The sequence below is a fragment of the Pseudophryne corroboree genome, unplaced genomic scaffold (genome assembly GCF_028390025.1).
Source record: "Pseudophryne corroboree isolate aPseCor3 unplaced genomic scaffold, aPseCor3.hap2 scaffold_1085, whole genome shotgun sequence".
NCBI classification, from domain to species: domain Eukaryota; kingdom Metazoa; phylum Chordata; class Amphibia; order Anura; family Myobatrachidae; genus Pseudophryne; species Pseudophryne corroboree.
The window spans coordinates 156,711-170,569 of NW_026967711.1; positions in this window are offsets into that span (position 1 = coordinate 156,711).

Genomic DNA, 13,859 nt, shown 5'->3' on the forward strand with positions numbered 1-13,859 from the left:
AAAACTTCAAATGGGCTCTCAAGACCCACTTCTTCACCAAACCCAGCCAAATCTCATCCTAAACCTCTGTTCCACGCTCTCTATGTACCCCATCTGTCTCACCCCTGTCTGTCTACCCCTCCCCTTTAGAATGTAAGCTCTCATGAGCAGGGCCCTCTTCCCTCATGTGCTTACTCTTTTCTTACTTTAATAATCTTCAGCTGCACCAAATCCAGCAGTCTTCTGCCACCTGATACTTATTCCAGTGTCATCTGCTGATGTAGCTATGTTTATTTACCCTGTACTTGTCCTATATTGTCATCAACTGTAAGTTGCTGTTTTCCTGTTTGATTATTTGTTTATGTACTCTGTAATTTGGTGCTGCGGAACCCTTGTGGCGCCATATAAATAAAGGATAATAATAATAAATAATATAATATATAGCAGTACGGTACAGTAGGCCACTGCTCTACCTACCTCTGTGTCGTCAAGTATACTATCCATCCATACCTGTGGTGCATTTTAGAAATAAAACATATCTCGGCAGAGCAATCTATGGCCCTCATTCCGAGTTGATCGGTCGCAAGGCGAATTTAGCAGAGTTACACACGCTAAGCCGCCGCCTACTGGGAGTGAATCTTAGCTTCTTAAAATTGCGACCGATGTATTCGCAATATTGCGATTACTAACTACTTAGCGGTTTCAGAGTAGCTTCAGACTTACTCTGCCTGTGCGATCAGTTCAGTGCTTGTCGTTCCTGGTTGACGTCACAAACACACCCAGCGTTCGCCCAGGCACTCCCACCGTTTCTCCGGCCACTCCTGCGTTTTTTCCGGAAACGGTAGCGTTTTCAGCCACACGCCCCTGAAACGCCGTGTTTCCGCCCAGTAACACCCATTTCCTGTCAATCACATTACGTTCGCCGGAGCGATGAAAAAGCCGTGAGTAAAATTACTTTCTACATAGCAAAGTTACTTGGCGCAGTCGCAGTGCGAACATTGCGCATGCGTACTAAGCGGATTTTCATTGCGATGCGATGAAAAATACCGAGCGAACAACTCGGAATGAGGGCCTATATATCCATCATTTTTCAGACAGCAACAGTGGGTATTGTAATAGTCACCCAATCCATCACTTTTATAGGGTTACATGCATCCACATGCTACAGCCTGTCTCAATAATTTTACTGTCACAGTGTGTGTGTTTGTGTTTTTATTTGGGTATTTTTTGTTGTTGTAGAACTACAGGTACCAGCGAGCCCGTTATTTCCCCGCCTGCTGGTACTTGAGGTTCTCCAAGTACCAGCAAGTGGGGGAGGCTTGCTGGGCCTTGTAGTTCCACAACAAAAAAACAATATTCTTTTTTTACACATATGGCTATCAGCCCGGCACCCACCACCCAGGGGTGCTGGGGACAGCCTCGGGCTTCACCCCTGGCCCTTGGGTGCCTCGAGGGGAGGAACCTCTTGATTTAAGGGATCCCCACTCCTCCAGGGAACCCCGGCCAGGGGTGACTAGTTGGAGGGGTAATGCCAGGGCCGCAGGGACCTACATAAAAGTGTCCCCTGGCTGTGGCATTATCTCTCTGGCTAGTGGAGCCCGGTGCTGGTTTTAAAAATATGGGGGACCCCTACATATTTTGTCCCACGTATTTTTGGAACCAGGACCCGTCTAAGAGCCCGGTGCTGGTTGTCTAAATACGGGGAACCTCTGTCCAATTTTCCCCCCAGTATTTAAATAACCAGGACCGGCTCAAAGAGGCTGGTTATACTAAGGAGGGGGGACCTCACACATTTTTTTTAACCCATTCAGACCCTTCTCCTTTAAGTTAATGGAAGCCCTGGACAACAAAATTGCATTCATGTCCTCCTCCCTCACCCTTCCCAGTCCCAAACACTCATTTTTTTTCTTAAAAAATTTATAATATATCACAAGAACAATGAGCAGGCAGGCAGCGGGCATTGGCGGCATCGGACTGAGATAGAAATTAGTGGTGGAGGGCTGGGTCAGTTGATTGTGGGAGAGTTTGTAAGCCATTGGCGGTGGCAGTGGGTATCGGCTCAGAGGCAGTAGCGGGCATTGGCTAAGGGTCATCGGCAGGATTCGGCGGACATTATGGCTGTAGTGCCTCACTAGCCACTGACCTCACCGCACGCCACTGTGGGACAGATGTAACATGCAGAGAGAGGTAGATTTTGGGAGAAGGAATGTCCTAGCATAACTGTTAATTGCAGTGTAATACTGTAATTCAACTGTGCAGCATTTGTGGCTAAATGTCAAAGAAGCCAGTATTTACCCTGCATGCAAAACAATAAATGTATTTGCACATACCTCCCAACTAACCCAATTTTTGCAGGACAGTCACTTTTTTTGGGAATGTCCAGCTAACCCAAATAACCCCCCCCCAGTGTCCCATAGTCATGGGGAAGGGGGGGGGGGGTGGAAGGCTCCCTGTAGCTTGTTGCTCTGCAAATATGCACATTGTGGGTAATTCAGACCTGATCGCTAGGGTGTGTTTTTTGCATCCCTGTGATCAGGTGGTTGCCGCCTACAGCGGAAGGGAAAATTTGCTGTGCAGGTGTGTGATCACATGTGCACAAGAGCTGCACAGCTCAGCACTTACTCAGCCATTGAGGTGACGTCACAAATCCTCCCACAAAACGCCGGGTCCCTCCAGTGTTTTTCCGGACACTCCCTAGAAACATTCAGTTGCCACCCACACAAACACCCTCTTCTTGTCAATCTTCTTGTGCACCTACGCATTGTGGCGCATACGCATGTGCAGTGCAGACCTGATTGCCCGCTGGGTGAAAATAAATTGAAGCGATCTGGTCTGAATAAGCCCCAATGTCTATTCACGGGAGACAGAGGGGCTGGGGCATGGTCAGCAGCTCACAGAGCACCTATAATGAGAAAAATGGGAGACATGGCTCATGATCGCGATATACCTGCGAAGGTACGCCCTCTATTGATTGACAGGCAGAGGCATTCGCATTTTCTGCGGGGCACCCGGAGAAAATGTAGGCACATGCACAGGATGGACCCTGCGTATATGCCCCCATCCTCTTCATAGTTTTTGGGGTTGGAACGAGCAGTGTGAAAACATCAATCGATGGGGGTAATTCCAAGTTGATCGCAGCAGGAATTTTGTTAGCAGTTGGGCAAAACCATGTGCACTGCATTTACGAACAGATGATTTTTTATATAAATTTTAAAATGTTAGTAAATGTGTGTTTTTTTCAACCTGGAAGCCCAACATCGATTAAGATCGATCTTAAATAGACCCCTGGGTTTTAAGGATAACCATGGTTGAGTCCAATAATTAATTCACATTGACTGAAGTTCTAATTAAGTAGTGATGTGCACCGGAAATTTTTCGGGTTTTGGTTTTGGGTTCGGTTCCGCGGCCGTGTTTTGGGTTCGGACGCGTTTTGGCAAAACCTCACCGAAATTTTTTTGTCGGATTCGGGTGTGTTTTGGATTCGGGTGTTTTTTTCAAAAAACCCTAAAAAACAGCTTAAATCATAGAATTTGGGGGTCATTTTGATCCCATAGTATTATTAACCTCAATAACCATAATTTCCACTCATTTTCAGTCTTTTTTGAACACCTCACACCTCACAATATTATTTTAATTGGTATTTGGTACCGGGGACACAGTACCTCAATCAAGTCTATAGTTGGCTCTGAAATCAGCATTAAACTGGATCCACACTTAGATTATCTGTCCAATTTTTTTTTCTAGTTGAAACAAAATTATGCTAATATGTGGCAGCAAATGACAATTGACCATTTGCTCCCAAACACTGGAAAACATCCAAAAATGGTCATTTAGATAAATTGGTTAAATCCATTTCATTTAGCTAATTTATCCAAACTACCTTTATTGTATCTTTGTGGGTGAATGATGTGTGGGTCAGTGTTGAGGGTGGTGGAGGAGATGGGTAATAGGCACAGCAGGGTGTGGACAGTCAAATAGTGTGCTTAGAGGTGCAGATAAATAGGGATATCTAATAATTCACCCACTATTCTATAGAATTATTAGATATCCCTATTTATCTGCATTACTCACCTAACACTCAGCATTTATCTACATGCTGATGCTATTCATAGCACTTAGCTTGCAAGTATTTTACCCATAAGGAGACACATTAGATGTTCCCTCTCTTTTCATTGTAGACGTCCCCAGCAACCATACTGTACTATACTACAACAGGAATAATTACTGTGGGGGATTATACCATTTGATCTGGAATAAAGGGAAAATATTGTGGAAAGAGTGCTGTAAGTGTATGATATGTAGAACTATTGCCAGGTTCTGACATTTGTCAAGTGAATTACTAATATACATTCAACTAATATTACATAGTGTCCAGTAATTCAGTATCAGACTAATCGATATAGTCAATTTGGATCAATAATAAAGACACAACACAGGTAGCGAACCTTGATATTAATAAATGTATTTCCATTTATTATATATGGTAATTACATTATACAAACTTATTGTACTTTATTTCGTGTTTAGACAATTTTAACAAATTTATTAAAAGTTAATTTTTAAATCATCATTTGTGCGCCAGCAAAAGAGACATTCTTTTCTCTTCTCCTTTCCTGCATAACATTACTTGTCTCTGGTAGCACCCCCGAACGTCCTACAATTAATATTTAATATAACTGATGGACATTTATTGGGGCCTCTTCATACAAATATTTAGAATTTAATAGCTGGTGCAAAACACATCCCCTTCCCCCCATTCCCTGTATATCTGGATTCACCAAGGAAATGCTGATACTGACTCCAAGAAGAAAGGGAGTCTCTTCCCTATGAAGGTGAAGCCTTGTTTGGCGACGGCCTAGTTAATTTGATCTCGGCAGCTCCCGCAGGTAAGTCAACCTTCTTGCACTATGTTCCCTCTCAACGGATAAAGACGCATCATTATCTGATGCAGTCATTTCGGCCCAATAGATATGCAAGAAGTTAAGATTCCCCTTTCTTTGCAGGTAGAGGAAGGAGAAGAGGGAAGAGGTCTGTAGCCTCTTCAAGATTGCAGGAGCAGAGATTGTCCTCTGCTTCTGCCAAATCCACTGCATGACGCTAGGGCTTTCTTGCAGGAGCCCGCACCAGTGGGGGCACGTCTAAAACTCTTCAGTCAGTTCTGGATTCATTCGGACCTGGACTCGTGGGTTTTATAAATAGTGTCCCAAGGGTACAAACTGGGGTTTTAAGACGTTCCCCCTCACCGATTGTTCAAATCAGCCTTAGTCAGCAGGGAGAAGGTTTTTATTCAAGCCGCTTCGTGGTCCCGAAGCCGGACGGCTCAGTCAGACCAATCTGAAATCTGAAATCCCTCAATTTCTACCTAAAGAAATTCAATTTCAAGATGGAATCTCTCACGGTAGTGATCTCCAGTCTGGAGGAAGGAGATTTCATGGTTTTGGTAAACTTAAAGGATGCCTACTTACATGTTCCCATTTAGCCACTGCATCAAGCTACCTGAGGTTTGCAATTCAGGATTGTCATTACTAATTTCAGACGTTGCCATTTGGTCTGTCCGCGGCTCCGAGGATTTTCACCAGGGTGATGGCGGAAATGATGGTTCTCCTTTGCAAGCAAGGAGTCACAATTATCCCGTACTTGGATGTTCTCCTGATAAAGGCGAGATCCAGGGACCAGTTGGTGCAAAACATTGCACTCTCCCTGACAGTTCTTCAACAACATGGTTGGCTCCTAAACTTGCCAAAATCGCAGTTGGTCCCAATGACGCGGTTGTTGTTTTTGGGAGTGATACTGGACACAGAAGAGGTTTTCCTCCAGTGGAAAGGCTATGGAGATCCAGAGTCTGGTCAAACAAATTCTGAAACCAGCAAGAGTGTTAATCCATCAATGCATTCGGTTGCTGGGGAAAATGGTTTTGGCCTACGAGGCCATTCAGTTTGGCAGGTTCCATGCCAGAGTGTTCCAGTGGGACCTGTTGGACAAGTGGTCCGGATCCCACTTACACATGCACCGGAGGATAATCCTGTCTTCCAAGACCAGAATCTCACTCCATTGGTGGCTGCACAGTTCTCACCTCCTAGAGGGGCGATGGTTCGGGATCCAGGACTGGATCCTAGGGACCACGGATGCAACCCTTTCGAGGTGGGGAGCAGTCACACAGGGGGAAAACGTCCAAGGAAGATGGTCAAGTCAGGAAAGTTGTCTCCACATAAATGTTCTGGAGTTAAGGGCCATTTAATAACAGCAGACACAGTACACACTGGGACGGGTGCCCAGCATCCTCTACGGACTAAGAGAAAAGGATTTACCGGTAGGTATTAAAATTCTAGTTTCTCTAATGTCCTAGAGTATGCTGGGGACTCCGTAAGGACTATGGGGATAGACGGGCTCCGCAGGAGACATGGGCACTTTAAGAAAGACTTTAGTTCTGGGTGTGCACTGGCTCCTCCCTCTATGCCCCTCCTCCATACCTCAGTTTGATACTGTGCCCAGTTGAGACTGGGTGCTTTTCAGGAGCTCTCCTGAGCTTTCTGACAGAAAGTATTTTGTTAGGTTTTTAATTTTCAGGGAGCACTGCTGGCAACAGACTCCCTGCATCGAGGGACTGAGGGGAGAGAAGCAGCCCTACTCTCTGAGTTGCAAGGTCCTGCTTCTTAGGCTACTGGACACCATTAGCTCCAGAGGGATTGGTACGCAGGATCTCACCCTCGCCGTCCGTCCCAGAGCCGCGCCGCCGTCTCCCTTGCAGATTCAGAAGATAGAAGCAGGGTGAGTATGAGAAGAAAAGAAGACTTCAGAGGCGGCAGAAGAGTTCATAATCTTCACTGAGTTAACGCACAGCACTGCAGCTGTGCACCATTGCTCCCATACACCTCACATACTCCGGTCACTGTAAGGGTGCAGGGCGCAGGGGGGGCGCCCTGGGCAGCAATATAAACCTCTTTTTGGCAAAAATATAACATATATACAGCTGGGCACTGTATATGTATGAGCCCCTGCCAATTTTACAGTTTAAGCGGGACAGAAGCCCGCCGCCGAGGGGGCGGGGCTTCTCCCTCAGCACTCACCAGCGCCATTTTTTCTCCACAGCACCGCTGAGAGGAAGCTGCCCGGACTCTCCCCTGCTTATACCATGGTAGACAAGAGGGTTGAAAAGAGAGGGGGGGCACATAATTCGGCGCAAATGACATACAGCAGCGCTACTGGACAAACATTATGTTACTGTGTTATTCCTGGGTTATATAGCGCTGGGGTGTGTGCTGGCATACTCTCTCTCTCTGTCTCTCCAATGGGCCTTGTGGGGAAACTGTCTTCAGAAAAAGCATTCCCTGTGTGTGTGTGGTGTGTCGGTACACGTGTGTCGACATGTCTGAGGAAGAAGGCTATATTAGAGAGGAGCGGGAGCAAATGAATGTGGTGTCTCCGCCGACACCTGATTGGATGGATATGTGGAATGTTTTAAATGCTAGTGTAAACTCATTGCACAAAAGATTAGACAAGGCTGAAGCTTTGGGACAGTCAGGGTCTCAACCCATCCCTGATCCTATGTCGCAGGGACTGTCAGGGTCTCATAAGTGCCCACTATCCCAGATTGTTGACACAGATACCGACACGGATTCTGACTCCAGTGTCGATTACGTTGATGCAAAGTTACAGCCAAAATTGGCAAAATCCATTCGATATAGGATTATGGCAATAAAAGATGTTTTGCACATCACAGAGGAACCCCCTGTCCCTGACAAGAGGGTACATAAGTACAAGGGAAAGAAGCCTGAGGTAACCTTTCCCCCCTCACACGAGCTGAACGAGTTATGTGAAAAAGCCTGGGAATCTCCAGATAAAAGACTGCAGATTTCCAAAAGGATTCTTATGGCGTATCCTTTCCCATCAATGGATAGGTTAAGATGGGAATCCTCCCCTAGGGTGGACAAAGCATTAACACGCTTATCCAAGAAGGTAGCCCTCCCGTCCCAGGATACGGCTACCCTCAAAGAGTCTGCTGACCGCAAACAGGAGATAACCCTGAAGTCCATTTATACACATTCGGGTACCTTACTCAGACCGGCAATTGCGTCGGCCTGGGTGTGTAGTGCTGTAGCAGCATGGACGGATACCTTATCTGAGGGGATGGATACCCTAGATAAGGATACTATTTTATTGACCCTGGGGCATATAAGAGATGCTGTCCTATATGTGTGTATGCAAAGTACAGGTGGTGCTGCAGGGCTCACACCCTTTTACTTGTCTTGTAGAGCAACTCTGGAGCTGTTATTGGATCCTTCCCCCAGGAATGCTTGCACTAGTTGATGCTTTTGGTTTGTTGTTTGGGGGTGCTTCAGTATTAGGCAGCCTTCTGCCCTCCCACATTCATTGGATTTTGCCAATTTTGGCTGTAACTTTGCATCATCGTAATCGACACTGGAGTCAGAATCCGTGTCAGTATCTGTGTCAACAATCTGGGATAGTGGGCGCTTATGAGACCCTGACAGTCCCTGCGACATAGGATCAGGCATGGGTTGAGACCCTGACTGTCCCGAAGCTTCAGCCTTGTCTAATCTTTTGTGCACTGAGTTTACACTAGCATTTAAAACATTCCACATATCCATCCAATCAGCTGTCGCAGAGACACCACATTAATTTGCTCCCGCTCCTCTCTAATATAGCCTTCTTCCTCAGACATGTCGACACACATGTACCGACACACCACACACACAGGGAATGCTTTTTCTGAAAACAGTTTCCCCACAAGGCCCTTTGGAGAGACAGAGAGAGAGAGTATGCCAGCACACACCCCAGCGCTATATAACCCAGGAATAACACAGTAACTTAATGTTTGCCCAGTAGTGCTGCTGTATGTAATTTGCGCCGAATTATGTGCCCCCCCCCTCTTTTCAACCCTCTTGTCTACCGTGGTTTCAGCAGGCGAGAGTCTGGGGAGCTGCCTCAGCGGTGCTGTGGAGAAAAAATGGCGCTGGTGAGTGCTGAGGGAGAAGCCCCGCCCCCTCGGCGGCGGGCTTCTGTCCCGCTTAAACTGTAAAATTGGCGGGGGCTCATACATATATACAGTGCTCAGCTGTATATATGTTATATTTTTGGCAAAAAGAGGTTTATATTGCTGCCCAGGGCGCCCTGCACCCTTACAGTGACCAGAGTATGTGAGGTGTATGGGAGCAATGGCGCACAGCTGCAGTGCTGTGCGTTACTTCAGTGAAGATCATGAAGTCTTCTGCCACCGCTGAAGTCTCTTTTCTTCTCATACTCACCCGGCTTCTATCTTCCGGCTCTGCGAGGGGGACGGCGGCGCGGCTCTGGGACGGACGGCGAGGGTGAGATCCTGCGTACCAATCCCGCTGGAGCTAATGGTGTCCAGTAGCCTAAGAAGCAGGACCTTGCAACTCAGAGAGTAGGGCTGCTTCTCTCCCCTCAGTCCCTCGATGCAGGGAGTCTGTTGCCAGCAGTGCTCCCTGAAAATTAAAAACCTAACAAAATACTTTCTGTCAGAAAGCTCAGGAGAGCTCCTGAAAAGCACACAGTTTCCACTGGGCACAGTATCAAACTGAGGTATGGAGGAGGGGCATAGAGGGAGGAGCCACTGCACACCCAGAACTAAAGTCTTTCTTAAAGTGCCCATGTCTCCTGCGGAGCCCGTCTATCCCCATGGTCCTTACAGAGTCCCCAGCATCCTCTAGGACGTTAGAGAAAATAGGATTTTAATACCTACCGGTAAATCCTTTTCTCTTAGTCCGTAGAGGATGCAGGGCACCCGTCCCAGTGCGTACTGTGTCTGCAGTTATTAAATGGCCCTTAACTCCAGAACATTTATGTGGAGACAACTTTCCCGACTTGACCATCTTCCTTGGATGTTTTCCCCCTGTGTGACTGCTCCCCAGCCTCGGAGGGTTGCATCCGTGGTCCCTAGGATCCAGTCCTGGATCCCGAACCATCGCCCCTCTAGGAGGTGAGAACTGTGCAGCCGCCAATGGAGTGATATTCTGGTCTTGGAAGATAGGATTATCCTCCGGTGCATGTGTAGGTGGGATCCGGACCACTTGTCCAACAGGTCCCACTGGAACACTCTAGCATGGAACCTGCCAAACTGAATGGCCTCGTAGGCCGCAACCATCTTCCCCAGCAACCGAATGCATTGATGGATTAACACTCTTGCTGGTTTCAGAATTTGTTTGACCAGACTCTGGATCTCCATAGCCTTTCCACTGGAAGAAAACCTCTTCTGTGTCCAGTATCACTCCCAAAAACAACAACCGCGTCATTGGGACCAACTGCGATTTTGGCAAGTTTAGGAGCCAACCATGTTGTTGAAGAACTGTCAGGGAGAGTGCAATGTTTTGCAACAACTGGTCCCTGGATCTCGCCTTTATCAAGAGATCATCCAAGTACGGGATAATTGTGACTCCTTGCTTGCGAAGGAGAACCATCATTTCCGCCATCACCCTGGTGAAAATCCTCGGAGCCGTGGACAGACCAAACGGCAACGTCTGAAATTGGTAATGACAATACTGAATTGCAAACCTCAGGTAGCTTGATGCAGTGGCTAAACGGAACATGTAAGTAGGCATCCTTATGTCTACCAAAACCATGAAATCTCCTTCCTCCGGACTGGAGATCCCTACCCTGAGAGATTCCATCTTGAAATTGAATTTCTTTAGGTAGAAATTGAGGGATTTCAGATTGGTCTGACTGAGCCTTCCGGCTTCGGGACCACGAAGAGGCTTGAATAAAAGCCTTCTCCCTGCTGACTAAGGCCGATTTGAACAATCGGTGAGGGGGAACGTCTTGAAACCCCAGTTTGTACCCTTGGGACACTATTTGTAAAACCCACGAGTCCAGGTCCAAATTAATCCAGAACTGACTGAAGTGTTTTAGACGTGCCCCCACTGGTGTGGGCTCCTGCAAGAGAGCCCCAGCGTCATGCAGTGGATTTGGCAGAAGCAGAGGACGATCTCTGCTCCTGCGATCTTGAAGAGGCTACAGACCTCTTCCCTCTTCTCCTTCCTCTACCTGCAAAGAAAGGGGAATCTTAACTTCTTGCATATCTATTGGGCCAAAATGACTGCGTTAGATAATGATGAGTCTTCATCCGTTGAGAGGGAACATAGGGCAAGAAGGTTGACTTACCTGCGGGAGCTGCCGAGATCAAATTAACTAGGCCGTCGCCAAACAAGGCTTCACCTTCATAGGGAAGAGACTCCCTTTCTTCTTGGAGTCAGCATCAGCATTCCCTTGGTGAATCCACAATGCCCTCCTATCCGAGACTGCCATGAAATTGGCCCGTGAACTCAAGAGTCCTATATCCCTTGCAGTCGTAAGTATGCTGCAGTGTCCTTGATATGATCCAACGTAAGGAGCATCCCATGTCTCCAGGATATCTATATCGGATGACAAGGTATTCGACCAATTCTTGAATACTACTACTCACCCATGCGCATGTAATGGCAGGTCTAAGTAATGTACCCGTGGTTACATAACTAGAAATAATGTAGCTTCCTGCATACGATCCGCTGGATTTGTGACAGGGCCCCATGCAGAACAGGGGGTGATTCCCACTTTATTCTGTCCGCGGCAGGAAATGAATAAACAACCGGAAACCTTTTGGGGATTTGAAACCATCTTGTCGAGCTGGCCCATACTTTCTCAAACAGAGATGGAGGAACGTTACATCAGCTTTCATTATATATCTATATATACATACATATAGACCCCTTTGTCAGGAACAGCAGGGTCCTCAGTGATGTTAATATGTCCTTAATATCCACAATCATGTACTGAATGCTCCTTGCCAATATTGGATCTAATCAGGAAATATTATGGTCGACATAGGAATCAGTATCCGAGTCAGTATCAGTGTGTAGTAACTGGGCAAAATAACATTTTTGCGGGGCCTGAGGGAAAAGAAGCATAGCCATGAACATCACATCTTTTCTCTACGTCTGTGTCTGGGACACAGATTTATCCAACCTCACTCTGATATTACTGAAACTTTCACCCAGTCAGTTATTGGTGGTGCCAACAGGGCCACCATCATATGTCTGCATTCCTAATATAGTTTCCTCTTGGGAAAAACATTCAGCCACCGACATGTTGACACACATGTACCAAGTACCCACAGACACATCGGCTTATGGGGGATAGACCTACAGTAAATCTGTCAGAGGGACAGATGGGATTTTTCAGCTCACAACCCAGCATCAAAAGTACACAGTCTGGGAAATAATAAACTCTATAGTGATAGACTTGTAACGCTCTATAGATGTGCTGGTGAGGTGAGGAAGAAGCCCCGCCGCTGTAATGGCACGCTTCTGTCCCGCTCAGAAACAAATAATTAATTACGCTGGTGGGGTAAGGACAGTGCCCAGGCACTAATGTCCACTTTTGCCAGCCTTTTGTGAGGAATTTATGCTGCCCAGGGTGCCCCCCCCCCCCAACGCCCTGCACCCTGCAGTGCCTGTGTTTGTGTGGGAACATGGCGCACAGCATTCCGCTCGCTGCGTGGTACCTCAGAATGCCATCTGTTCTTCTGCTACTCGCCTGTCTTCTGACTTCTGGCTCTGTAAGGGGGTGATGGCAGGCTACGGGAGTGGGCATCTAGGCGTACCCAGCGATCAGCACCCTCAGGAGCTAATGGTGTCCTGTCAGCCAGAAGTAGAGCCATTGAACTCACTAGAAGTTGGTCATACTTCTCTCCCCTAAGTCCCACGAAGCAGGGAGACTGTTGCCAGCAGCCTCCCTGAAAATAAGAAAAACTAACATAAGTCTTTTCAGAGAAACTCAGTAGAGCTCCCCTGTAGTGCATCCAGTCTCACTGGGCACAATTCTAAAACTGGAGTCTGGAGGAGGGGCATAGAGGGAGGAGACAGTTCACACCCTTTGAAAGTCTTAAAGTGCCCATGTCTCCTGCGGATCCCGTCTATACCCCATGGTTCTTAATGTGATCCCAGCATCCTCTAGGACGTATGAGAAAACAAATAACGCACACACGAGGAGAGAACAAAGGAAGCTATAAGGAGGGGAGGGGAGGGGGGGGTAAGGTAAGGTAGTAAAGGCATATTGGATAAACTACAACCTTATACATATTCATTAATGTACCAGTAGTTAGAAGTAGAAGAGCTCTAACAGAAACCACAAAGCTTATCTAAAGCCACACCACACTGGATATGCCCAATCTCATTTGATCTTTGAAGCAAAGCAGTATTGGACTTTGTTACTACCAAGCAGTCTCCCATCCATGTATTATCAGATTCTTTAGGTGTTTTTAAACTACCAACACCCTTTTCTTGGTACATTTAATTTTTACATGTATTCTTTTATGTACCAGAAGTTAGAAGTAGAAAAGCTCTAACAGAAACCACCAGCTCATCTACAGCCACAGCACACTGGATTTGCCCAATCTCTCCTGATCATGGAAGCTGAGCAGTGTTGGTCCTGGTTTTAGTACTTGGATGGGAGACCACCAGGAAATACCAGGAGCTGTGTGTATTTTTACAATACCAACACCGTTCTCTTGATGCATTCCATTTTGAAACATTGGGGCAGATCTATTAAGCCTGGTGAACTGATAAAGTGCAAGGTGATAAAGTACCAGCCAGTCAGCTCCTAACTGTCATTTTTCAAACCCAGCCTGTGACATGGCAATTAGGTACTTTATCACCATGCAAATTATCATTCCACCAGGTTTAATAAATCGGCCGCTTATTCATTTATGTACTAGTAGTTAGAAGTAGAAGAACTCTAACAGAAACCACTAAGCTCATCTACAGCCACACCACACTGTATATGCCCAATATCACCTGATCTTAGGCCTGGTTTGTTCTTGGATGTGAGACCACCTGGGAATACCAGGTGCTGTAGGTAGTTTTATACTA